Here is a 26,981-nt window from a genome sequence, read left to right as displayed (position 1 = left end):
AATTATTTGTTTAGCAGAGTGATGGCATTCGGGGAAAAAACTGTTCTTGTATCTTGGTGTGCAGTGCCCTATAGCGTTGTTTTCAGGGTAGGAGTTGAAACCATTTATGTCCCGGATGTGAGGGGTCTGTAAATATTTTCACAGCCCTCTTTTTGATTTGTGCAGTATACAGATCCTCAGTGGAAGGCAGATTGGTTGCAATTGTTTTTTTTCTGCAGTGCTAATTATCCTCTGAAGTCTGTGTCTATCTTGTTGGGTTGCAGAACCAAACCAGGCAGTTATAGAGGTGCAGATGACAGACTCAATACTTCTTCTATAGAACTGTATCAGCAGCTCCTTGAAAAATTTGAGCTTCCTGAGTTGGCACAGGAAAGAACATTCTCTGTTGTGCTTTTCTGATGACGTTTTTGATGTTAGGTGTCCATTTTAGGTCTTGAGATATGATGGAACCTAGAAATTTGAAGGTCTCTTCTGTTGATACTGTGTTGTCTAGTATTGTAAGAGGTGGAAGTATGGAAGGGTTTCTCCTAAAGTCTACCACCATTTCTACAGTTTTGGGTGTGTTCAGTTCCAGATTGTTCCGGTCGCACCACAAGGCTAGTTGTTCAACCTCCCGTCTGTAGTGACTTTATAAAGCGGTACTAATATTTTGATTCTATGCCTCTGTTCATACAACCAAGGATTGATTGTATTAGCTTTATTGGCTGCTGCCGCACACAGCTGACTCATGTTTAATCATCCACTAAGACTCCCAAGGTCCCTCTCACAGTTTTTGAGCCGTATTTTGCCTAATCTGTACTTATGCCTTTGGTTTTTCCTGCCCAGGTGTAAAACTTTGCTTTTCTCCACATTAAATTTCATTTTGTTGGCTAGGACCCATTGTTTAAGTCTGTCGAGATCTTTTTGGATCCTGAGTTGTCTTCTGGGGTGTTGGCTATTCCTGCCAGCTTAGTGTCATGTGCAAATTTGATGAGTTCTCCTTTTATTCCCTCATCTAAGTCATTTATGTTCCCTTTATTATTTATTTTAAACAATTTGAAAATGTTAAAATAATTTTAAAAATTATGTTCCCTTCATTATTGATTTTAAAATTCTGTATCCCTTACAGAGAGGAATCAAATGAAGTTTACTCCTAATTGTGAATCTAAAACTATGGTTGAACCTCCAAATCAAGTAAGTTGGGGAATTAATTGATTAGACTTGTATTCCTTTTACTTAGGAATCAAGCGGATATATCCAGCAGTCTCCTTTTGTCTGGACTGGATTATTGTGTTTGTGACCAAGAAACAAGATTATTTGTAACTCTTCTTTTTTTTTTTTAATTTAATTTATATGCCGCCCTTCTCCAGAGACTCAGGGCGGCTTACAATGCGTTAAGCAATAGCCTTCATACTTTTGTATATTTATACAAAGTCAGCTTATTGCCCCAACAAACTGGGTCCTCATTTCACCTACCTTAGAAAGGATGGAAGGCTGAGTCAACCTTGAGCCTTGGAGAGATTCGAACCAGCAGTAAATTGCAGGCAGCTGTGTTAATAACAGGGTGCTTAGACCACTGTACTATCAAGGCTCTATGATTTCTAATAGGAAATCATATTTTAAGACCAGTACTCTCCTTGTGCTAATTATTTTGCCTAATTTTCAAGAATTAATTCTTCCCAAAACCCTTCAAGAGAACTATTCTTTTCACAATTCTTTCATTTATAAGAGCCTTGGTAGTACAGTGGTCTAAAGCACCCTGTTATTAAGACCAGCTGCCTGCAATTACTGCAGGTTCGAATCTCGCCAGGCTCAAGGTTGACTCAGCCTTCCATCCTTTCTAAGGTAGGTAAATTGAGGACCCAGTTTGTGGGGGCAATAAGCTGACTTTGTATAAAATATACAAAAGGATGAAGGCTATTGCTTAGCGCATTGTAAGCCGCCCTGAGTCTCTGGAGAAGGGCGGCATATAAATCAAATTAAAATAAAAATAAAATAAAATAAAAAAATAAAATAAAATAAAATTTGGAATTGGGCAAAGCAGATCAAACATAAATAAATACACTGGCACATCACCATTTTTAAAAAGACTTGTTTATAACCAGTCAAGAAAAATAAGCCAATCAGATTAAAAGATAAGACAAACTATTACAATCTAAAGAAAGTAGTCAGATAGAAAAGTCTCTTAAGTAAAAATTGTCCTGAAATAGCACATTATCAAGGCCCTTGTGGCTTGCAAAGTTAATTTCTAACCCTCTGATTTTTGCCTGGATTTGAAAGCATTTGAAAGCTTTTCAAAAGGTGAGAAATGTCCAACCCAGAGAATTTTCTCCTGTTCTCTCCTGTTCAGTCAATCACTCAGACTGGTCCTTCAGAGGACAGCAAAAGCTGTTTGCTGAAATGTTAGAAAGAATGTTCCCCTCTCGTTTCCTTCTGCAAACACAGGAAGGATTGGAGTCACCAAGATCTGCAAGTTGATTCTGTCCACATGCTGAGAGTCTTTGATGGTGGTTGCATCATCATCTTCTTGTGTCATGTCTGTCATCAGACGTTGGCGATCCTATTTTTGTCAACAGCCGCATGAAAAAGTGCTGCTGAGTTTTGTCCAAACCAGTCCTTTATGTTTTGAAGCCATGATGTTCTTCTGCCTGGACCTTGTTTGCCTTCAATCTTTTCTTGGAAGATTAAGCAGGGGTCAAATGCTACCGGTTTGGGCGAACCTCTAGGGATTATGGGCATCAGTTCGCCGAACCGGTAGTAATTACCTCTCGTTGGCCCCACCCAACCACGCCCAGCCAGTCATCGCTCATCTCTTCCGGCTGCTCGATATTCCACAGAATTCAATGTTAAATGCAGCAGAGAGAATGCTAACTTTTCTCCCTCCATTCAGAACGGAGCTGCTTCAGCCTGTCCCTTTAAGGTAGTCCCCAGGAGGGAGGGGGCCAGGAGGGAACCATAAAGGGAACAGCACATCCATTCTGAATGGTGGGAGAAAAGTTAGCATTCTCTCTGCCACAGAATTCAATGTTAAATACAGCTAACTTTTCTCCTTCCATTCACAATGGAGCTGCTGCAGCCTGTCCCTTTTAAAGTAGTCCCCAGGAGGGAGGGGGACGGGGGGGGAGCAGTTGGAATGGAGCCGTTTTTGTGAAAGGCAGGAAAATGGGGAAAGGGATTTTCTTGCCTGTCATCCATTCCTTAATCTCAGCACAGACTGAGAGAAGGATGGTAGGCAGGAATATTCCCCTCCCCATTTTCCTGCCATTCATGACAAGGAGGAGCTGGGAGGGGAGGGGCCGGTGAGGAACCCCTCTATGTGAGTGATGTTGAGTTGACCACGCCCACCCAGTCACATGACCTCCCCCAACAAGCCACGCCCTCAGAATCAGTAGGGGAAATTTTTTTATTTCACCCCTGGGATTAAGTGAAGGATGCTGAATTTTTCTGGGTGTCGCATCACATGTCAAAAATATTCTGACTTTTGCTTTTTAATGGTTTTGATGATTTCCCTTTGCTTTCCCTTTGCTATCACCACCTTATTTGTGATTTTGTTAACCCAGTTTATATGTAACAGCCGTCTGTAAATCCACATTTCAAATGCTTCTAGTTTCTTCAAATGTTTTTTTATCAGAGACCAACTCTCTACTCCGTAGAGCAGGATAGAAAAGATGTAACATCTGACAATGGATATACATACAGTAGATAATTAGACAGACATCCACAAAGACATAGATAATTCAATCCAAAAAGAAACGGGCTAGTTTCGCTGAATGACATTTAGAATACCACAGAATCATGTGGATGGCCAGTTCAGAAATGTGAAAAATAAATGAATGTTGATAAAACCTTTTGCTATCTTTGCTTTGGCAATTTCTAAATAATAACAGAGGTCTTCCAAATCCTCCCAGGTCTGTTTTGTTCTTTTTATTTTTTTTCCTTGTTCAGGAGGGTCCTGTGTCCTTTGAAGAGGTAGCTGTGTATTTCTCTGAAGAGGAGTGGTCTCAACTGGACCCTCACCAAAAAGAGCTGCATTGGGAAGTCATGCTGGAAAACCATAGGAATGTGGTCTCTCTGGGTAAGCGTTAGGTACTCCCCAATCAGTGTTTAGGAAGACATTCTTTAATTAGATAACATCAGCTATTTCTTTTTTTTAAAAAACCCCATCCAGATGTCATGTCCTGGGTGGGAGAAGGAAAAAAAAATTTGCCCTGCTCCTGATGATGCAGAGAAGGAAATTAATATGGCTTTATACACTTTGATTTTTTTTCCCTAATCTTGCTGTCGCTTTCATTTCTCTTTTCCATTGAAGGTAATAATGGGCAGGAAAATAAAGATTCCAGAGAACCATTCCAAGCAACCAATCCTGGGAATGGAATAGAGAAACCTGCGATTAAAATGGAACTTGAACATCATGAGACAAAACAGTCAAGAGATTGGAAACAAGAAAGCTCGTCTTTCACTGATGCTCCAATGCAAGATTTTCTTGCCCAACAAGGAGAAATAGAGAAAAAATATATTGGAAACAGTGTAAAATTGTTCCAAGTCAAATTAGATGTAAATGAATATTATCCAAACGAAAGCCAAAAAGAAGAGTATATATGCAGAGACAGTTGGAAACATTACAATTCAACTTCCACTGCTTCTCCTGAAAATGCGTCCCTTACATCTCATAAAATGATCCAGACAGAAGAGAAGCCGTATAAATGCTTGGAATGTGGAAAGAGCTTCAGAAGAAGCAGTCAAGTTACTTCCCATAAATGGATCCACACGGGGAAGAAACCATATACGTGCACAGAGTGTGGAAAGACCTTTACTCAGAAGGGTAATCTTAATTCCCATAAGAGGATCCATACAGGGGAGAAGCCGTATAAATGCATGGACTGTGGGAAGGGGTTCTGTGAAAATGCATCACTTATAAAACATAAAAGGATCCACACAGGGGAGAGGCCCTATATATGCAAAGAGTGTGGAAAGACTTTTACTCACAGCAATCAGCTTACTTGCCATAAAAGGATCCACACAGGGGAGAGGCCATATAAATGTGAGCAGTGTGGAAAGGGTTTTACCAACAGCAGTCATCTCACTTCCCATAAAAGGATCCACACAGGAGAGAGACCGTATAAATGCCAAGAATGTGGAAAGAGCTTTTGCGAAAACGGGCCTCTTACTGTACATAAAAGGATCCACACAGGGGAGAAACCATATAAATGCACAGAATGTGGAAAGAGTTTTGGTGAAAATTCATCCCTTATGAAACATAAAAGGATCCATACAGGGGAGAAGCCATATAAATGTAGAGAGTGTGGAAAGACCTTTACTCATAGCAGTCAACTTAGTTCCCATAACTGGATTCACACAGGGGAGAAGCCGTATAAATGTGTGGAATGTGGGAAGGGCTTTACTAATAGCAGTCATCTTAATTCACATAAAAGAATCCACACGGGGGAAAAGCCATACAAATGTTTGGAGTGTGGAAAGACCTTCACTCATAACGGTTCCCTTACGTCTCATAAAAGAATTCATACAGAAGAGAAACCATATAAAACTGAGGAATTTTGCCGTAAACAGATAAATTTGGCGGACAATACACAGACAAAATCATAGGCTTTGTTAGTTAAATCTATGCCTTTCATTTTTGTGTATACTGATTTAGGAAAAGAGTCAGACCTGTATATATGGCAGCTCCAGAGAGATGAACTTACCAATGAAAACAAAAACAACAGGCACTTAATTATAAACAGTAGATTTTTGAAGATACTTTAATTTGAAGATGGCAAATGCTACTATACTTAATAATGAAAATCTTTTTTTCTGAAGTGTATTTTCATCCATTTTTAATTGATCTTGATTCCGTGAGGGATGTGACCAGGCAGATATTTAACAGTTGCTGCTTCCCCAGGCAGGAGAAGGTGTATCTCTTCAGGACAAATTTGTTCATCTTTCTTCCACTATAGCACAGATGGAGATAAAAATTCAATTGATCCAATATTGCTCCCCATAATTTAATTTTTCCCTCTTTTTGCCTAGTCTTACAATTGTTTTCCCCTCCCTTTCTTGTTTCTTAATATATTCATTTTGTCAGATGGCTCTAAATTCTCTTTCCACTGGGAAAAAAAATAGAAATAGCACAGCGATATTCTGAGGTCTGAAAGAATCTTATACTCAAAAGGGAACGTAAGTTCCATCAAAGTATGCAGAGAGATTCAATTGTTCAGTTGATTGTGATACTGAATTAAAAAATGACAACTAAGAGGATTTATGCTTTAAATTGCTTGTAGATTTTCCTTCCTTCCTCCCTCCCTCCTCTTTGTCCCAAATTGAGGATATTCAGGAGAATGAGAATAAAGATAACTTGATTGTGCTGATAATTGCAAATAATCAAATAAGAAGGAAGACCTTTGGAAATCAGTAGGGGTTAAAATAAAATAATGTGAAATTAAGAAAAATATTTCAGGAAACTATTTAAATCCTGTCATCGAAACCTGATACCCTTTTGACCACAATCAGAAGGGGAACAGTCTCTGGAATGTGAAGATACCAAGAAATAATCTGATTTGTATCCATTGTGTAGAACTGAGACCCGAGTCAAGCAGTATCACTCAAGCAGAAGCATCAAAACTTTTTTTTCTGTCGAAGGCCTTTGATTACACTATGTGAAAATTGTCACATACATATCACCATAGTGTGTGTGAAAAGAGCTGCAGACTGAAGTATTCCTCCCTCAAAAGGAGCCAGAATGATGATAAAACCCTCCAAACATGTGCAAAAAACTTCCTTCAAGCATTGGGGCCTTATTTTGTCTTTTTATGCTATGCAACTTCTGAAGGCAAGTTGCATTGGTTGTTTTCTTACTGTTAGGAAATTCCTTCTTAGCTGTAAGTTGCTTCTCTCCTTGATTAGTTTCCATCCATTGTTTCTTGTCTTGCCTTCTAATGCCTTGGAAAATAGAATAGAATAAAAAAAAAATGTAGGGTATCTTGCCACTGCTTAGGCAAGATACCCTTCATCACTTCAGACAAATGGTTATCCAATCTCTTCTTAAAAACTTCCAGTGTTGGAGCATTTACAACTTCTGGAGGTTGTTCCACTCATTACCATATTTTTCAGACTATAAGACACACTAAGATTTTGAAGAGGTAAACAAGAAATTTTTGCATTCCCTGGCCTCCAGGAGCACTCTGCAGGCCTCCCAAACCCTCCGAGCATCCCGTTTTTCCCTGTTTTACTTCCATGTAGATGTAATTTCACTAAGGACTACACGTTGAGTGTGGTTTGTCAGCCAGTTACAAATCCATGTGTGGTGATGCTGTCTATCCCACACTTTTCTAGCTTGACAAGAAGTAGGTTGTGGTCTACTTTGTCAAATGTGTTACTGTAATCTATACAATGTCCAATTGCATTTCGCTGGTCCACTAAATTAGTTTGTCAAAGAATGAAATAAGATTTGTTTGGCATGGAAGTGGGCCATTTCCGGCCTCCGGGGAGGGAGGCCGTTTTCGCCCTCCCCAGGCGCCTAGAAAGCCTCTGGAGCCTGGGCAGAGAGAAAAACGGGCCTTCCCCACCCCCAGAGCCAGAAAACAACCTGTTTCCCTACTTCCGGTGGGCCCAGAAGGTCTGAAAATCAAGCTCGTGTGCCTACCGATATGGCTTTGTGTGCCACCTGTGGCACACGTGCCGTAGGTTTGCCATCACAGTCCTATACCATTTCAGACAAGTGACTGTCCAGTCTCTTCTTAAAAACCTCCAGTGATAAAGCAGCCACAACTTCTGAAGGCATGCTGTTCCACTGGTTAATTGTTCTCACTGTTAGGAAATTTCTTAATTTCAGGTTCTTTCTCTCCTTGATTAGTTTCCATCCATTGTTTCTTGTCTTGCCTTCTGGTTGCATTGGAAAATAAGTTGACCCCTTCTCCTTTGTGGCAGCCCCTCAAATATTGGAATACTTCTATCATGTTCTAGACATTTATAAAATGTTTTCATTTTGTAATTATGGGGTTCTAAGTGTAGATTAATGGGAAAAATGAATTTCAACAACTGTAGAAGCAGACTGCAGCATAACAAAACTGACAAGAGTGAAGGGGGTCGGAATACTTTCTGAATGCATTGTAGGATGTAACTCCACCTCGTCTTTTCTTAGGTCTGTTTCTTTTGAATAATTTGTATTCTTCCATCCGTGTATTCCAGTCATGAGTTTCATCTCACCAAGTTTCAGTAATGGCAACTATATCATATCTACCTTCATGTATTAATACTTCAAGTTCACCTTGTTTGTTCCCTAAACTTTGAGTGTAATTGTATAGCATTTGAGGCCTTTATGGGTCTTGGGTATGTTTCTTATGTCTCCGACTTTGTAACTGGAATTTCCATCCTCTCTACTTCATTAAATTTTTCTTATTTTCTTTCTTCTTTCGCGTTACTCTTTACCTCTTTATATGATTGGATATCTAGTGGCTTTTGTTTGGAATTAGGTTCTAAAGGTCATGAAGATTGGCCGTCCTCCCCTCTCAATTTTAGTTTAAAGCCCTTTTGATAAGATGAGCCAGTTGTTTTCTGAATGTATTCTTTCCAGTTCTTGTGAAGTGCAATCCATTCCTTGCCAGTGGCCCTTCATGTAGGTAATACAGACCATGGTCTAAGAAAACATGGGTTTTGACAAACACATGTTGGCTTCTTGCTATATCTTCTTGCTTGCTCTTAGATGTTTGCAGATCTGTTGCTTGATTATTTTTCCAGGATCTTCCCAACCCTTTTTTGAGGGGAAAAAAGGGAAAGGTCTAAATTAGTTTTAAAACTAAATATCAATGGTTTGATTACTCACTTGATGTATAAATTTTTATTTCCCTTGTTTGCATTAAAAACTACTAAAACATGAAAATGTACACAGTGCACATGCATTCTCCAGCAGCTGATTATGGCTCTGAGTTAGCTCCCCCTTCCTAAGCCTTGCAAGTTGATTTTGCCACCTAAATAGGTCTTTAATAATCAATGTTTGAATACTCCATCCAAGGAAAAGGCTGAAAGTCCTGAAAGTGGCATGCATTCTTTGCTCAGCCAAAATTCTCCCACTGGTTGGGATGAGTTATCTCAATGTGGTTGCTTTTCCAAGTGCGGCCCAGCTCCAGGCAAGAATTTCATCAGGATATACTGCTCACAGCAGCTTGCAATGCTGGCAGTTGACTGATATCTCTCTTGCCTGCCTGAAATAGTTGCTAACCAAGTAACAAACATATGTTAGTTCCTTCAATTTCTTTCAATTACCCTGACATCAATTGGAAGATTAATTCTGCACCAAGTGAGCAATCAAATACCGGTAAGTTCCTAACCAACCTAGCTGACAACTTTGTTGTCCAAACGGTAAAGGAGGAAACCAGAGGGACAGCCATACTAGTCTTAATTCTTACAAACAGAGAAGTGATAGAGGGAGTTGAAATTGCAGGAACCTTGGGTGAGAGTGACCATGTCATACTAGAATTCAACATAACACAAACACAAGCAATAGAACATAATGATACCAGAGTCTTAGATTTTAAAAGAGCTGATTTTAATAAACTCAGTGAGAAATCTTGGGAAAGATTCCTTGGATGAAAATCCTTAAGGGGAAAACAACTCAAAAATCTTGGGAAACTGAAAAATATGATCATAAAAGCCCAGACCATCACAATACCACTGACAAAGAAAAATAAGAAATCTAAGAAAAAACTAGTATGGCTGCAAAAAGATCTCTTTGACGAATTGAAAGAGAAAAAGGACAAGTACAAAAAATGGAAAGAGGGAAACACAACTAAGGCAGAATATCAGCAGATAGCTAGAATCTGCAAAGATGAAGTCAGGAAAGCAAAGGCTGAGAATGAACAAAAACTTGCAACAAAAGTCAAAGATAATAACAATAAAAAAAGTTTCTTCTAATATATAAATAACAAGAAAAAAATCAAGGAAGCAGTCGGTCCACTAACGAAAGAAAACAGCAAGAAGTAACAGGCAACAGAAGGAAAGCAGAGCTGCTTAACTCATTCTTTGCATTGGTCTTCATGCAAAAAGAAACAATAGTCCAACCTACCAAAAAAAAAAAAAACTGTAAAAGACAGACTAGAAACAAAAGTTAAAATAAGCAAAAAAAAAAAAAATAGTAAGAGAACACCTGTCTGATCTCAATGAATACAAATCACTGGGACCTGACGGATTACATCCCAGAGTTCTAAAGGAGCTAGCAGATGTCATCTCAGAACCACTATATCACATCTTTCAAAAATCCTTGAGCACCGGGGAACTACCAGAGGACTGGAAAAGAGCTGATGTGGTTCCAATCTTCAAAAAAAAAAAAAAAAAAAAAAAAAAAAAAAAAAGAGAGAGACCCCGGAAACTACAGACCAATCAGCCTAACATCAATACTCCTGAAGATACTGGAAAAGATAATAAAAAAACAGATCTGCCAACATCTAGAAACGAGTAAAGTAATAACTAGCAGTCAGCATGGGTTTGTTAAAACAGATCATGCCGAACCAATCTTATTTCATTCTTCAAAATAGTGACTAAATTAGATCAGCGAAATACTGTGGACATAATATACTTAGACTTCAGCAAGGCATTTGACAAAGTAAACCACAACTTATTTCTTCGTGAGGTAGAAAAAAGTGGGATAGATAGCATCACCACCAGATAGATTTATAACTGGCTGACAAACCGTACTCAACAAGTAGTCCTTAATGGGTCTATGTCTACATGGAGGGAAGTAAGCAGTGGGGTACCACAAGGTTCAGTCTTAGGACCAGTATTCTTCAATATCTTCATAAAGTTCAAAGCCTTAATGGTCATTGTACATCATGCATACAACAAAATTGGTTTAGCCTCTACAGGTTCAGTCCATACAAGAATACAAGACAACATGAATAATATAAAGCCATGATGGCGAACCTATGGCACGCGTAACCATAATATTGGGCACGCGAGCGTTGCCCAAGCTCAGCTCCAGCATGCCTGTGCGTGCTGGCCAGCTGATTTTTGGGCCTTCTGGGCCCACTGGAAGTTGGCAAACGGGCTGTTTCCGGCCTCTGGAAGGCCTCCAGTGGGGTGGGGAAGGCTGTTTTCGTCCTCCCCAGGCTCCTAGAAAGCCTCTGGAGCCTGGGGAGGGCAAAAAACAGGCCTACCGTGCCCACCATGCTATCACATGCCAAAAGTGGGGGGGGGGAGCATGGGATCGCGTGCGCATGCATGGGGGGGCGGCACCTAGAATTATGGGTGTGGGCACGCGCACGCGTGACTACCCCGCACTCCCCCAGCTTTTGGCATGCAATGTCAAAAAAGTTAGCCATCACTGATATAAAGGATCTTTATACAAGTAGTTAGAGGGAAAAATTAGTCATACATTTCCATATGTACATCATATTCTGTGCAACATGTATATTACTCTGGTGTTTGATTTTATATCATGGTATATACATATTACATACTACACTGGCACCAGTGAACTTCATCATATTAATCTGTGGTGCTATATTGTGTTTAGGAGTCTAACAGCTCATGGGTAGAAGCTGTTTTTAAACCAGTTTGTCCAGACTTCTGTGTCTTCTGCCTGATGGTAAAAGTGAAAAGAGACACTGGCCAGGTTGTGAATCATCCCTAAGTATCTTCCTTACTCTGCTGAAACAGCAAGACCTGGCAATGTCATCCAGTGGTGTTAGGGGGGAAACCAATGGTTTCTTGTGCCAAATTAATCACTTTCTGTAGTGCCTTCCTGTCCACAGCTGTTAAACCAGTATACCATATTGTTATACAGCCATTGTTCCACCTGATTTTTCCACAGGATTCTATGTTCTGTTGAGCCTTACTATCCACCAGGGACATGTTGTTTTTCCAGGTGAGGTCTTGACTAATGAGCACTCCCAAGAATTTAAAAGAGGAGACCCTCTCCACATGGCCCCCCTTGTTATACAGTGGGGCAGGTTCCTCTCTTTGCTTCTGTTCTGTCCCCGTCTCACACACGCACACAAACAGTCAGCCAGGGGTTAAATAAAACTTGCAGACAATAAATTCCTTCGATAACAGGATTGGCAGCAACCCAGTAGCTGCTTGCCAAGAACTTTAATCACAGAGGGAGGTGTTCCTCCTCCATCAGATAAATCAAAACAAATACACAAAGCCACAGAATTGTCAAGTCAAGAGCCTTGATAGTACAGGGGTTTAGTGCACCCTGTTATTAACACAGCTGCCTGCAATTTCTGCTGGTTCGAATCTCTCCAAGGCTCAAGGTTGACTCAGCCTTCCATCCTTTCTAAGGTAGGTGAAATGAGGACCCAGTTTGTGGGGGCAATAAGCTGACTTTGTATAAAATATACAAAAGAATGAAGGCTATTGCTTAACGCATTGTAAGCCGCCCTGAGTCTCCGGAGAAGGGCGGCATATAAATCAAATTAAAAAAAAAAAAAGTCCAGTCCATATTAAATCCAAGGCAGGCAGATAATGTAGTTTCAGAGATACAATGCGGCTCGCTAGTTGTTTAGTTTTGTCTGTCACAGAGCCTGAATGGCCACCACACCCCCTTTTATCCCCTGTGGGGTGTGGTCCAGTGACTCAGCTTAATCTCTGGCACACCTTCTTTTCTGCTGCGTGCGCTTGTCTCTCCGACGCTGGCATGGATCCAGCCAAGACTTATCTCTGTCACTGTCCGACTGCGACTGTTCGGAGATACCTGGCTCCTGGCCAATCTCTTCTCCTTCGGGAGACACCTGAGGCATTGCCAGAGAGGAGGGTCCTGGAGAGGGAGGCCTGGCCAACTCCTCTCCTTCACCTTCGGAGTCTTCTCCCTCCGATAAGACAGGCTCGGGGGTCGGAGTCACAACAGCTTCTGGAAATACAGCACCATCTCCTTTGTCTTGCTAGTGTTTAGATGTAGGTTGTTTTTTGAACACGATGTGGATAGCTTCTGAACTTCTTCCCTGTATGCTGATTTGTCCCTTCCAGTTTTAAGGCACAGCACCATTGTGTCATCTGCAAACTTTATTATGGTGTTGGATGGATCAGAGGATATGCAGTCATGTGTATACAGCAAGTACAGGTAGGGGCTGAGCACACAGCCCTGAGGGGAGCCTGTGCTGAGCTTCAGGGTGAAAGATGTAAAGTACCCAGTGCGTACTGTTTGTGGATGATCCGTCAGGAAGTCTTTGATCCAGTCACAAGTGAGGGGAGGGAAATTCAGGTCAGCTTTTCAATGAGAATGCCTGGTAAGATGGTATTAAAGGCCGAGCTATAGTCTATAAAAAGCATTCTGACATAATTCCCAGATTTGTCAAGGTATCTCAGTGCAATATGTAGAACAGCGGTGATGGCGTCCCATCAACCTGTTGCTTCTATAAGCAAACTGGTGTTGATCGAAATTTGGTGTAAGACAGGACCTGAAGTGTTGTAGGATCAGTCTCTCAAAGCACTTCATCACTATAGATGTCAGTGCAATGGGTCTATAGTCATTCAGGCTGTTTATGGCTGCTTTCTTCAGAACTGGGATAATTGTGGCTGCTTTCAAGCATGATGGAACTCTAGCCAGTTGCAGGGAGATGATAAAAATCCTTGCAGGACTCCTGTTAATTGGTCAGAGCAAGTTTTTACCACTTTCCCCAGCACCCCATCTGGACCTGCAGCTTTGTTGGGATATACGGCCTTCAGAACAGCTCTCACTTGATGTTCTTGCAAGGTGAATGGCTGGAGGTTAGAGGGCCTTTGGGATAGAGCCTTGATGGTACAGTGGTTAATGCACCCTGTTATTAACACAGCTGCCTGCAATTTCTGCTGGTTCGAATCTCTCCAAGGCTCAAGGTCGACTCAGCCTTCCATCCTTTCTAAGGTAGGTGAAATGAGGACCCAGTTTGTGGGGGCAATAAGCTGACTTTGTATAAATATACAAAAGGATGAAGGCTATTGCTTAACGCATTGTAAGCCGCCCTGAGTCTCCGGAGAAGGGCGGCATATAAATCAAATTAAAAAAAAAAAAAAAAAAAAAAACAGAGACAGGTCTTTTAACCTCAAAGCAGGCAAAGAAGCTAGTCAGCTTCTCTGCCAGCAGGGCATAAGCGTTGGCTATTTTCTTTTTTTTTTTTTTTTTAATTTTTTTTTTTATTATTAAAATATAAACACAGATATAAAGACAATACAATACAAAGACAAACAAAAAACCCACCACCTACAAACCCACCTAACATTTTACATTTACGTTTTTGTCATCAACAGAATATATGTCATTGAGCTTATATAGTTTAATAAAGAGTAATTATTAAATGCCTAATTCCAATGTTATAACTTTTCACTACAAATTTACATTTCTTATGGGTTCATCTCCTTGTGAAAGTCTTTACCCTAATTTCTGTCCTCTACATTTTTGCTGATTTTCCTTTCCAGCCATTGATACCATTGGTGCCATACAAGATAGTATTCGCTTTCTTCCTTTTCCTGGAGTTCCAGCGTCAATCTGTCCATTTCAGCACACTCTGTTATCTTTGCAACGATTTTGTCTTTGGATGGGAGTTGGTCTGATTTCCAGTTTTGCGCGAACAGTAGTCTTGCTGCTGTCAAGATATGTATGATGAGATATTTCGTTTCCTTAAGATGTTGTGCCGTTATCATGCCAAATAGAAAAAATTCTGGACTGTTTTCTATTTGAATGTTTGTTATTTCTTCGATAATATTTTTTATATCTTGCCAATAGTGTTGGGCTTTCCTACATTTCCACCAAGTGTGATAATATGTCCCCTTTTTCGATTTACATTTCCAACACAACGCCGAAGTGTTTGGGTGTATTTTGGCAAGTCGGGCTGGTGGTAAGTGCCATCTATAAAACATCTTAATGAGGTTCTCCTTGTAAGATGTGGCTCTTGTCATTTTTATGTTCTGCTTCCATAATTTCTCCCAGTCTGCCAATTGGATATTATGTCCTATGTCCCTGGCCCACATTGTCATATTATGTTTAACTGTTTCTTCTATTAATTTGTCTCTCAAAAGGTAGTTATATGTTTTGGTAATCATTTTCTGGTCTGCTCCTAATAAAATTCTGTCCAGTTCGTTCAGATCTTTTGCAATTCCATATTTGATTTTATCCGTATTGTATCTTGAGTGTATTTGAGTGTAGTGCCACCAATCAATATTTATATCGCCATTTTGGAGTTGATGTCTTGGAGTGAGTTCTCCTTCATGATTCAGTAAATCTTGGTATCTCATCATCTTAGCGTTGGCTATTTTCATCGTATTGCCCTTATAGTTGGTTAGATGTTGTAGCCCCTACCACACCTGTCTTGAGTTATTATCTGCCAACTGCTTCTCTACCTTTTGTTTATATTTCTATTTAGTTGCCTTAATGCCTCTCCTCAAGTTTGCCCTGGCCTCATTGTATTTGTCTTCGTTTTCTGCCTTGATAGTGGAGTTTCGGGGTCTCAGAAGTGATTGTACCTCTGCTGACATCCAGGGTTTATGATTACTGTAAACTCTGATGCGCTTATTCACTGTTACATTGTCTGTGTATGTTTTAATGTATGAGAGTACAGTGTCAGTGTCGTGCGATCCTTTTGCGAACCAGTAGTAAAGGTAAGTAGAACCACCCTGGAGCAGGGGTGACATGATATCAGTGTTCCAATATTTGAGTGGCTGCCACAGAGAGGAAGGGGTCGAGTTGTTTTCCAAAGCACCTGAAGGCCAGACAAGGAATAATGGATGGAAACTGATCAAGGAGAGATTCAACCTAGAAACAAGGAGAAATTTTCTGGCAATGAGAACAATCAAGCAAAGGAACAGCTTGCCTTTGGAAGTTATGGGAGCTTCATCACTGGAGACTTTCAAGAAGAGATTGGTTACTATTTGTCAGAAATGGTGTAGGGTTTCCTGCTTGGGCAGGGGGTTGGACTAGATGACCTACAAGGTTCCTTCCAACTCTGTTAATCTGTAATCCATACAGTGGTTCTCTTCTGTTTGCTTTTTTTCTGATCTTCTATTCTCCTACACACCCAGCCAGTCAGCATTTTGGTAATTACTTGTCTGGGCTAAGAACAGGGTGGGTGTAGCTGCCTCTGAACCTCGACAGCTATGGTTCAATTGGCCAGACAGGTGGAACATCGGTGTCGATGCTTATGAGCAATCGCTGAGAGGGAGGATGAATACCTCAATACTGGACCCCATCTCTTGAGTTTCTGGGGCTGGAAAGTTGCACAGCCCTTTTGAGAAAAAGCAGAGGCTGTGGGGGCAAAAGCAGTGTTACCTGGTTACAGAGACTTTTCTCAAGCTCAGGCAGCAACTCCGGCTCCTCTTCTGCACAGAAGACCTACAAAATTAGCAGTTAGAGGTAGTCTTCAACTTATGACAATTGTGCCCCAAATTTCCATTGCTAAGCAAGACACTTAAGTGAATTCTGTCCCATTTTGCAACCTTTCTTAATACAGTTGTTAAGTGAATCACTCCAGTTGTTATGTTAGTAACATGGTTAAGTAAATTTGGCTTCCCCATTGATTTTGCTTGCCAGAAAGTCGCAAAAAGTGTTCACCTGAGCCAGTTGCCAAGTGTCTAAATTTTGATGTGACTGAGTGGATACAGCAACGGTTGTGTGTGGAAAATGTCATTAGCCACATTTTGCATTGTAATTTTGAATAGTCACTAAACAAATGGTTATAAGTCGAGGACTACCTGTAAAAGGAACCTGAGCAGGTTCTGAAGAAAACATTTTTAAGTTGCTTTTTAACCCCTTTCCTCTTACTGGTTGAATTCTGTGTTTTGCTAATTACAGCCAAATTTCTTTTTCTTACATTGTCAGCAGCAAATGCAGAGGAAACTCTTCAGACTGGTGAAGTTTTGGCTATAATAAAATCGGTGCACTTTTTTCTCCTCCATTTAGAATCAAGATCACGTGAAGTGTTAATACCATCTTCATACTTTTGTATATACCTGCTTAATAGGGCTTTTGCCCCCCCCCCCCAAAGCGGTGTTCTTTTTTATACAAAGTCAGCTTATTGCCCCTACAATCCGGGTCCTCATTTTACCTACCTCGGGAGGATGGAAGGCTAGGTCAACCTTGCATTCAGTTTTGGTTGCCACAATGTAAAAAAGATGTTGAGACTCTAGAAAGAGTGCAGAGAAGAACAACAAAGATGATTAGGGGACTGGAGGCTAAAACGTATGAAGAACGGTTGCAGGAACTGGGTATGTCTAGTTTAATGAAAAGAAGGACTAGGGGAAACATGATAGCACTATTCCAATATCTCAGGGGTTGCCACAAAGAAGAGGGAGTCAAGCTATTCTCCAAAGCATCTGAGGGTAGAACATGAAGCAATGGATGGAAACTAATCAAGGAGAGAAGCAACTTAGAACTAAGGAGAAATTTCCTAACAGTTAGAACAATTAATAAGTGGAACAACTTGCCTGCAGAAGTTGTGAATGCTCCAACACTGGAAATTTTTAAGAAGATATTGGATAACCATTTGTCTGAAGTGGTGTAAGGTTTCCTGCCTGGGCAGGGGGTTGGACTAGAAGACCTCCAAGGTCCCTTCCAACTCTGTTATTCTATTCTATTTATTCATTATTTAAAGATATTTCCACTGCCTTAAATTTTCCTAGTCACATTTCCTGAGATTCATTCCCTGTTTTATTAATTCCCTATATACAATGAGGAACATTTTTTCCTTCATAGTATTTATATTTTATATTCTAGATTCACTATTTTCCTTCTTTCATTTTGTAATTCCATCTTTTTGTCCAGTTATAGAGAACAGACGCCATTTCCCCTCTCTTCATTTCTCCACCAGGGAACCTCACTGTGAGGTAAAATTTCTAGAACACCCACGAGTTTCAGCTATTTCTCCATTTTGTAACTGTTTATTTTAAATATTTCCTTTTCTTCAGCATTATTTCCTTTGTCACTCAGTGTTTCCAATTATTCTTAGGCATCTAAAACCAAGCAATTGAGAAGGGCAGTTGTATATATTTAATTTTTAAAAAACTGACAGAAATCTCAATTTTTCCAGATTGTGGCTTCCCTGACTATGTTCCATCTTCCTCCCCTTCAGGCCGGAGTTCTCAACAACCACAAGACACAAGCTGTGTTTCCCAGAGAGTCTTCTGCTCCTTGTCTTCTGACTGTCCGGCTGTTTCTGACAGGATTTGGACCCTTTTGAGGCCTCCTCCAATCTCTGCCCAGCCTTCAGGGCCGCTGTTCCTGAGGGAAATGAGTTCACATCCCCTCAGAGAGATTTTTCTCCATCTCCACAGACAGTTCCTGGACAGGAAGGAGAGGAAGATGGAGAAACTGCCGCCTCTGGAGACGTTGAGACTTTGTCTGACAGGGAGTCATTGAGAGGGGCCTCTCCTCCTACTCCCACGCCCATCATCCCTGCCCCTCTCCCTTCCCCTCAGACGCGCTCCTCTTTCCCGCCCTTTTGGGGAATCTTGGCGCTGTGCACAGACTCCTCCAGAGGGCGCCCTCTGCCAAGAGAAGGAAAGACCAGGCGCTTTGCCATTGGTTTACAGGTGGGCGAAGGTCACAGCTGGCTTTCCAGGGGAGGAGTGACGTCACAAACGCTTGCCGCTCTAGGACCTTTCACTCGCTCTACTCAACCCCTGGAGCGAAGCTGCAGGAGAGTGGGGGGGGGGAGATCCAGAGGTGCTCCGGGTGAGTTGGGGGCTCTTCTCGGGCAAAGGGAGGTGGAGGAGGGAGAGACCCGCGTCCGGCCTTCCTCTGGCTTCAACCCCGTATCCCATGCTCCCCAGCCGCCCTCTCCATGCAGGGGGAAGCAGGGATGCTGGGAAGGCTCCCTTCCCTTACCCGTATTTGGAGAAGAGCCCTAGTGGGGGGAGGGGAGGGTCGGCCTTGCGGAGGAGAGAAGCCGGGCGAGGAAGAGGCAGGATTCACACCAGGCTCCCCGAGGACCCCATCCTGTCTCTGGAGGGGGAGAGAAGTGGGGTGGCCTCTCCAACTGCCTCCTTCCCGGCCCTGCTGGGTGGGGGGGACCTGGGCCCTGCGCTGGGATGAGCCGCTTGGGGCTCCGGGCAGGTTGGGTGAGGACCTTGAGGAATGGAAATGGGGCATCCTCAGCCAGGATCATTTCCTGGCATTTCATTGGATGTGACCTAAACCTGCATGATTTGTGCACCTGTTTGGGATTTGACAGGTTGTGTGATATCTGGTTGGAGGCAGTGGTGGGATTCAGCCAGTTCGCACCACTTCGGGAGAACCGGTTGTTAACTTTTTGAGCAGTTTGGCAAATTGGCTGTTGGAAGAAATCATTAGGGCAGAGAACCGGTTGTTAAATTACATCCCACCACTGGTTGGAGGTCAAAGTTTAAAAAAAATAAAACCCTTCTTTGTGATGAAGAAGAAACAGGGAATGCATTTATTGGTTTTTCCAAATTCTTGATGGAAGTCAGTTCCATGTTTTGTACCATACACAGAGTAAAGTACTTCTTCCTTCCACGGGGATAAGTGTTGTTCAGTGGTTAAATTCTCCACTCTCTAATTGTTGGGATTTATTTTCTTTTTGCCTTCTCAGATACCCAAACTGGAAGCCACTTGTACGCCTTTGTGAGCCAAAATGAACTCTTGGGGAAAGAGGGCAGAATAATATGCTGTGGTTGGGGTCCTATGAATGAAAAGGCATTTGGAGATCCACAAGTTTCTTGCGGCCTGTTTGGAGTTGCCTCACAGGACAGAGACAAAATGGAGAGACAACTTTTACCAAGTGAGGGAACTGGAAAAGGCCCTTCAGTCTGGCTACCATGGGGAGATGGGGGCAAGATCTGGGCAGAAGATCCTGGAAGAGGAAACCATCATTTATTCAGAGGTTCAGCCCTGCAATTTCTAGAGCCTCCAATACCAGGAGGCTGAGGGTCTCCGAGAACTTTGCAGTCAACTCCACAAATTTTGTAGGCAATGGCTGAGACCAGAAAAGCACACCAAAGCCCAGATGCTGGACCTGGTGGTTCTGGAGCAGCTCTTGGCCCTTCTTCCCCTACCGATGAAGAGCTGGGTGCAGGAGTGTGGAGCAGAGACCAGCTCCCAGGTGGTGGCCCTGGCAGAAGGCTTCCTCCTGAGCCAGGCGAAGGAGCAGAAGGAGCAGGTTGAGTTGCAGGTGAGCTGTAGGAAGGTTTTGGGGAATAAAGAATGGGCTTGAATACTTCACCCCTTCCTACCAGACTTCTCTGCATTAATAATATGTGGAGATGTCCCACCAATTCTTGTAGGACATTGTTCCATTGGGTCCTCACTCAATCTCACTGATGGATGTTGGGGGCTTTGTGGTTGTGTTCAGAGAACAAGAATCCACTTTGTTTTGTGTGATGTCTGTTAATTCTATTTTCCTTCCTCCTACTTCAAGTCCTTCACTGGGGAGATCAGAGATGCTGAGAGAAGGAGTAATACATCAAATCCAATTCAGCACCCCTCAGGAGGTAATCAAAGGTCCTTCCATTATCCAGAAGGGTCCCAGCTGTCTCATCTTCTCTCTGATAACTATTATACAGAATACATCTTTCTATTCTTTTAATGCTGTGTTTTAAAAATTCTGGATCCCTCACAGGGACAAGTCAAATGAAGTTTTCTCCTCCTTATGATGGAGCTGAAACTGTGGTTGAAACTCCAAATCAAGTAAGTGGAGGAAATGAATTCATTAGACTTGTAAGCTTCCTTTAGCTCAGGAATCAAGTTGATGTGCTAGTGTGCTTACTTACGTTTGAGCAGTGTTGTCCTATTCTAAATCAAATTATTATGACAGGATCTCTTGAAAGTTTTTGTGAAGAATTAATTATTGAAAACTAGGCAGAGTAATTAACACAAGGAGAGTTAAGTATTAGTCTTCAAAAACAATTTCCTAATAAGAATCTGAACTACATCTTGTACGTTGCTTGGAACACGATAATATCTCAGTCCAAACAAGAGGGGGAAACGGAAGGAGAAAATGCTGAGTTCATCATCATTTTTAAAAAGCCTTGTTTACAACCAACAATAAGAAAAATAAGCCAATCAGATTAAAAGATAAGGCAGACTATTAAAATCTAATAAAGATAGCTAGATAGAAAAGTCTCTAAGTAAAAATTGTTCCGGAATAGCAATTAATCAAAGCCCTTGTGGCTTGCAAATAATTTCTAATCCTCTGATTTCTGCCTGGATTTGGAGGCCAAACTATGTAGCTTTCTGAAAGCTGAGAAATATCCAACCCAGAAAATTTTCTCCTCTTTCTTCTCTCCTGATCAGCCAATCACTCAGACTACCAACAGTTTCCTTCCAACCTGAGGAAGGAGGTTGTGCTGTCCCTGGATATTGATGGCACCCCACCCACCCAAATCTCTGGCTGCCTCTCCCAGCACTTTCCTGGAGGTGTTGAGCATGGACAGGATTGATCCTTCAACAGACACCAAAAGCCCTTTGATGAAATGCTAGAAAGAATGTCACTGAGAGCTAGGGATTCCGAGGCCCATATGCAAGTGGATGGATGGATACTTATCGATGACGATACATATATCATTAGGTAGTTACACAGACAGACATGGATAATAGGAAACTGGGATTACTTTCAGTGGATAGCATTGAAAGAGTATAACATCTATCACTTCTATGGGTGGTTCAAAAATGTGAAAAATAAATGTTGATAAAACCCTTTTTGTTTGGGGAATTTCTAAACAATGAGATCTTCCAAATCCCCCCAAGCCTATTTTGTTTTGTTCCTTATTCAGGAAGGTCCTGTGTCCTTCGAGGAAGTGGCTGTGTATTTCTCCAAGGTGGAATGGTCTCACTTGGATCCTGACCAAAAAGCGCTGCATTCAGAAGTCATGATGGAAAATAATAAGAATGTGGCCTCTCTGGGTAAGAATTTGCCATCAGAGTGTTCAGGAAGACAGTTTGTAGTTAAGATCCCATCAATTGTTTGTTATTAAAAAATCCCCATCCAGGTGTCATCACCTGGAAGAGAGAAGGAATCTGACCTCAGAGAGGTCAATGATGCTTCGCTTAAATGCATCCTGTGTGATTTCTCCTCTGAATATTTCCATTTGTTTTTCAACACATCAATGAGAAATTAATCCTTGCTATGAGTATATGCTCAACTCCACCAATTTCAGCTTTTTGAGCCCAGATGCTTCCCTATCTGTGCAATGAAGGACTGTGATTTCTTCAGCTCTTGGACTAATGATTTTTTTCGTTTCATCCATCCTGAGCCTTGGGTTTAAGGGTGATATGTGCCTTTTTCCATTACAAACATGTTATTGTTCAAAGAAGAGCCCTGGGTGAGCCAGGCTAAGATCCAATATTGGGACAAAATTCAAATATTATAATTCTAAATCTTTGGTCAAGACAGAAGTGCCTCTTCCGTGCCAAGGTGCTAAGCTGGCAAAAGGTATTTGACGTAGGTACAGAATTGTAAAAGGGCAAACTGACCTTAAACAGATACATCCTGTTGTTTAATGTTTATTGCATCCCAAATGTCATGCATATCCCTGGATAAGGGGTGCTGCTTCCTTATTGCCCTTGAGGCATCTCCTAGCCTCTTATCTCCTTTTGTTATGTCTTGAGCACCGGAGCAGAGAACCTGAGTATGTGAGAAGAAGATTGTTATTTCCTTTCCCAGAGATAGATGAAAGGGCAGCTTCTACGTGTGAAATGCATCACTCTCTGTAATAATTTTGCCTTTAAACTGTATAAATACATGGCCAGAAGAAGCCATCGGCGTTCAGACTTTTTGCTGGTCTTTGGACTGTTTGAACCGTGCACAATAAACTTTTTCCTGCATTGAAGAGCTTGGTCTAGTCCCGTTTCTTTTCCTGCAACATGGGTGTTTTTTCTCTGAAGCTATGATTTTTGCAAAAGAAAAATGAATAATAAAAGGAAGGTAGTTTGAGTTGGAAGAAAAGGATGAGTTTCAAAATTGATTTAGTTCTCACAGGTCTTGCTGGAATTGAATCCCTTCTAATAAACGTTAGCTTTTCTCCTAATAACTGCTTGGATGTTTCACCCGAGTCTTCCTTAACTGAGAATTGACACTTGGTGAGATTTGAATATGGACAAATTGTGAAGAAAAAGGATGTTCCAGATATTTTCAAATATGTATGGCTCATAAATGTAGAAATTCTCTTTTCTGTACCTTACCAGTGTGAGCTGGGAAAACTCCAAGATACTGGCATTTGAAAAATTCCTGATGAAAGTTCCTATAGTTTGATCTTTTTCCTTAACCTTACAATCATTTTATTTCTCTTTTCCTCATCAGGTAATTATGGGCAGGAGAATAAATATTCCAGAGAACTGCAAGTGATCGATGCTGGAGACAGAATGAAGAAACCTGTAATTCACATGGAACTTGAAAATCATGAGAGAAATCAGTCAGATAATTGGAAACAAAGTTTGTCTTCCATTGAGGCTCTGAAGCAACGCTTTTTTACCCGAAAAGAAGAAATAGAGAAAAAATATATTGAGAATTGTGTAAAACTGTTCCAGATCGAATTTGATGCAAAGGAACACTATCCAATCCAAAGCCCAAAAGAAAATTATATATATGCAGACAATTCAACTTTCACTGTTTCTTCCGAAAATGTGTCCCTTACATCTCATAAAATGATCCAGACAGAAGAGAAGCCATATAAATGTTTAGAATATGGAAAGAGCGTCAAAAGAAGCAGTCAAGTTGCTTCCCCTAAATGGAACCACACAGGGAAGAAGCCATATACATGCACAGAGTGTGGAAAGACCTTTACCCAGAAGGGTAATCTTAATTCACATAAGAGGATCCATACAGGAGAGAAGCCGTATAAATGCATGGAGTGTGGAAAGGACTTCTGTGAAAATGCATCGCTTATAAAACATAAAAGGATCCACACAGGAGAGAGACCATATAAATGTGAGGAGTGTGGAAAGACCTTTACATACAACAATCAATTTACATGCCATAAAAGGATCCACACAGGGGAGAGGCCATATAAATGTGAGCAGTGTGGAAAGAGCTTTATTAATCGCAGTCATCTGAATTCCCATAAAAAGATCCACACAGGAGAGAGGCCATATAAATGCCAAGAGTGTGGAAGAAGCTTCTTTGAAAATGGGTCTCTTACTGTTCATAAAAGAATCCACATGGGGGAGAGGCCGTATAAATTTTTTTTTTTAATTTGATTTATATGCCGCCCTTCTCCGAAGACTCAGGGCGGCTTACAATGTGCTCAGCAATAGCCTTCATCCTTTTGTATATTTATACAAAGTCGGCTTATTGCCCCCACAAACTGGGTCCTCATTTCACCTACCTTAGAAAGGATGGAAGGCTGAGTCAACCTTGAGCCTTGGCGAGATTCGAACCCTGCAGTAATTGCAGGCAGCTGGTCTTAATAACCAGGTTAATAACAGGGTGCCTTAAACCCCTGTACTACCAAATGCCAAGAATGTGGAAAGACCTTTACTCACAGCAATCGGCTTACTTGCCATAAAAGGATCCACACGGGAGAGGCCATATAAATGTGAGCAGTGTGGGAAGAGCTTTATTAATAGCAGTCATCTCACTTCCCATAGGAGGATCCACACAGGGGAAAAACCCTATAAATGTGTGGAGTGTGGAAAGAGCTTCCGTGAAAATTCATCATTTATTAAACATAAAAGGACCCACACAGGGGAGAAGCCATATAAATGTGTGGAGTGCGGAAAGGGCTTTACTAATAGCAGTCAACTTAATTCACATAAAAGAATCCATACAAGGGAAAAGCCACATAAATGTGTGGAGTGTGGAAAGAGCTTCAGTCATAATAGTTCCCTTATGTCTCATAAAAGTATTCATACAGAAGAGATCATATAAACATCAGGAGCTTGGGCAGAGCTTCAGGATGAGTGATTACCTAATTTTGCCATTAACATACATTTGAAAATTCACACAAAGTCTAGGCGGTTTTGTTTATATATTTCATATTTGCATATATTGAGCTAAGAAAGGAAAAATGTTTTGAGTCAGACACTTATAACTGGCAGCTCCAGAGAGGTAAAATTACCAATGAAAACAAAAAAATCTTGCACTTTTGATTATGAACAGCAGATTTTTGAAGGTACTGTAATTTGAAGAAGGCTAATGAATCTCTACTCAAATATTGTGGCCACCTAATCAGAAGGAAGGACTAGCTGGAGAAGAGCCTAATGCTAGGAAAGATGGAGGGCAAAAGAAGAAGGGGACAACAGAGAATGAGGTGGCTGGATGGAGTCACTGAAGCAGTAGGTGTGAGCCTAAATGGACTCCAGAGGATGATAGAGGACAGGAAGGCCTGGAGGAAGATTGTCCATGGGGTCACGATGGCTTGGACACAACTTCACAACTAACAACAAAATGTACCTCTATAATAAAAATTCCTTCTGAAGAGTATATTTATCAGTTTTCAGTTGATCTGGATTCGGGGTGGGGGGTGGGATGTAGACAGGCAGGTATTTAACAAGTGCTGTTTCCCCAAAGCAAAAGAAGGGGTTTCTCTTCATGACAAAGCTTGATTATTCTTTCTTCCATTATAGCAGAGATGGAGGTAGAAATTCAACTTATCCACATAGTTTACTCAAAGATACTTTTTCAATGGCAAATAGATTGTTTTTTTTTTAAGGAAGATGTTTTGTTTCTTATGAGCCAGCAGTGTGCTGCCATTGCCAAAAAAACCAACACAGTTATAGGCTTCATAAACAGAGATGGAATCAAGATCACATGTTAATACCACTTTATAAGGCCTCCAGTTTTGGCTGCCACAATGTAAAAAAAAGATGATGAGTCTCTAGAAAAAGTGCAGTGAAGAGCAACCAAGATGATTAGGGGACTGGAGGCTAAAACATAAAAAAAGAAAAATTCAGTCTGGTTCCAAGTGAGGAGAAAGACACTGGAAATAAAATGGAGACTGGCCACAAGGAAAAAAAGATCTCTGTTTATTTGGATGTCAGAAACTTTAGTAACAAAAGCATGTTTCTGGGGTGGCTGACAAAATGGGGTTGAGAGAGGTGGGCTTTTATACATTGTTTGGGGTATGATTGAGATGCCTGTTCTTGTGGAATAACGTGTCCTTTAATATTTTAATGGATGTTGCCAGATTCATATGGGGTCATGTAGGGGTCATGGCTGGCTCTACAGGCAAAAGGGGAACTGCAAATCCTAGGTGTATATCAGTTAATCTTGTCAAGTTGTGTTGCTTATCTGGGGTCTCTGTTTGCTCTTTGCTTATGAATAGATTGGCATACTTAACAATCATCAGTGTCAGCTTTGGAAGCCATATTAGGCCAGAAGCTTCCACGCTGCCACCTTCTCCTGTGTGGGAAAGTAGGAGGGGGAATTTTTGTAGACAGATTGGTTTTAGACAAAATACCATTCTTCCTTTCGGTCAAGGTCAGGACGATCCTGCATCTGGAGAAGGAGTGGTTGGAATGCTGTCTCGAGATGGGACGAATACTGTTTGGAGCATGTGATCGACTGATGATTAAGGGGATGGTTTTGGGGCTCTTGATTTACTGAGGAAAAACCCGGAACTCTCAGATTCGGGTTTTCCCAGATGTGCCAGTAAACCTACTCAATTAAAAAGAGATTTCCTATAAAACTTTTCAATTTAAAAAAAAAAAGAACTTTGAGAAATGCTTGCTTCAGAGTTTTTAATTGGAGAGAGGTTGTTTCTGGAATATTGAAAATCAGCATATTTACTCTCTATTTCCAGTAACATAGCAGCCCCCCTCCCTTCTAAATTCCCTTTTTCTCATGCATAATCAGCATAATCATCCAGCTCTAAATGTATTTTAAGCACATCTGTGTTTCCCAGGTTTCCTGTTCGCATAATTGCCTTGTCCCATGTCTTCATTTGGGGTTCCATTTTTAGCGAGCATTAATGGTGATTTATCAAGCAACATTGTTTCCATTTGTCTTTATGCAAAAATTCTTAGCTAATTTCAATGCAGCAATAGGTGTACCAAGGGCCAGAAAAGGCTAAAGTTAAGAGAGTGTCTTAGAATATATTGATCAGCTAGGACCTCTGTGTGTGTGTGTGTGTGTGTGTGTGTGTGTGTGTGT

General features: G+C 41.1%; 1 pseudogene; it reads left to right on the top strand.

The window, feature by feature from the left end:
• LOC139309253 (zinc finger protein 208-like) overlaps positions 1-25,300 on the top strand; it is a 41,920-nt pseudogene extending 16,620 nt beyond the window's left edge.
• Positions 25,301-26,981: the final 1,681 nt, after the last annotated feature.

Source organism: Pituophis catenifer, unplaced genomic scaffold (genome assembly GCF_029215685.1).
Source record: "Pituophis catenifer annectens isolate HBS135680 unplaced genomic scaffold, rPitCat1.0.hap2 SCAF_2, whole genome shotgun sequence".
Lineage (NCBI taxonomy): Eukaryota > Metazoa > Chordata > Lepidosauria > Squamata > Colubridae > Pituophis > Pituophis catenifer.
The sequence above is the reverse complement of the archived record's forward strand: the minus strand, read 5'-3'. Positions and strand labels throughout refer to the sequence as shown.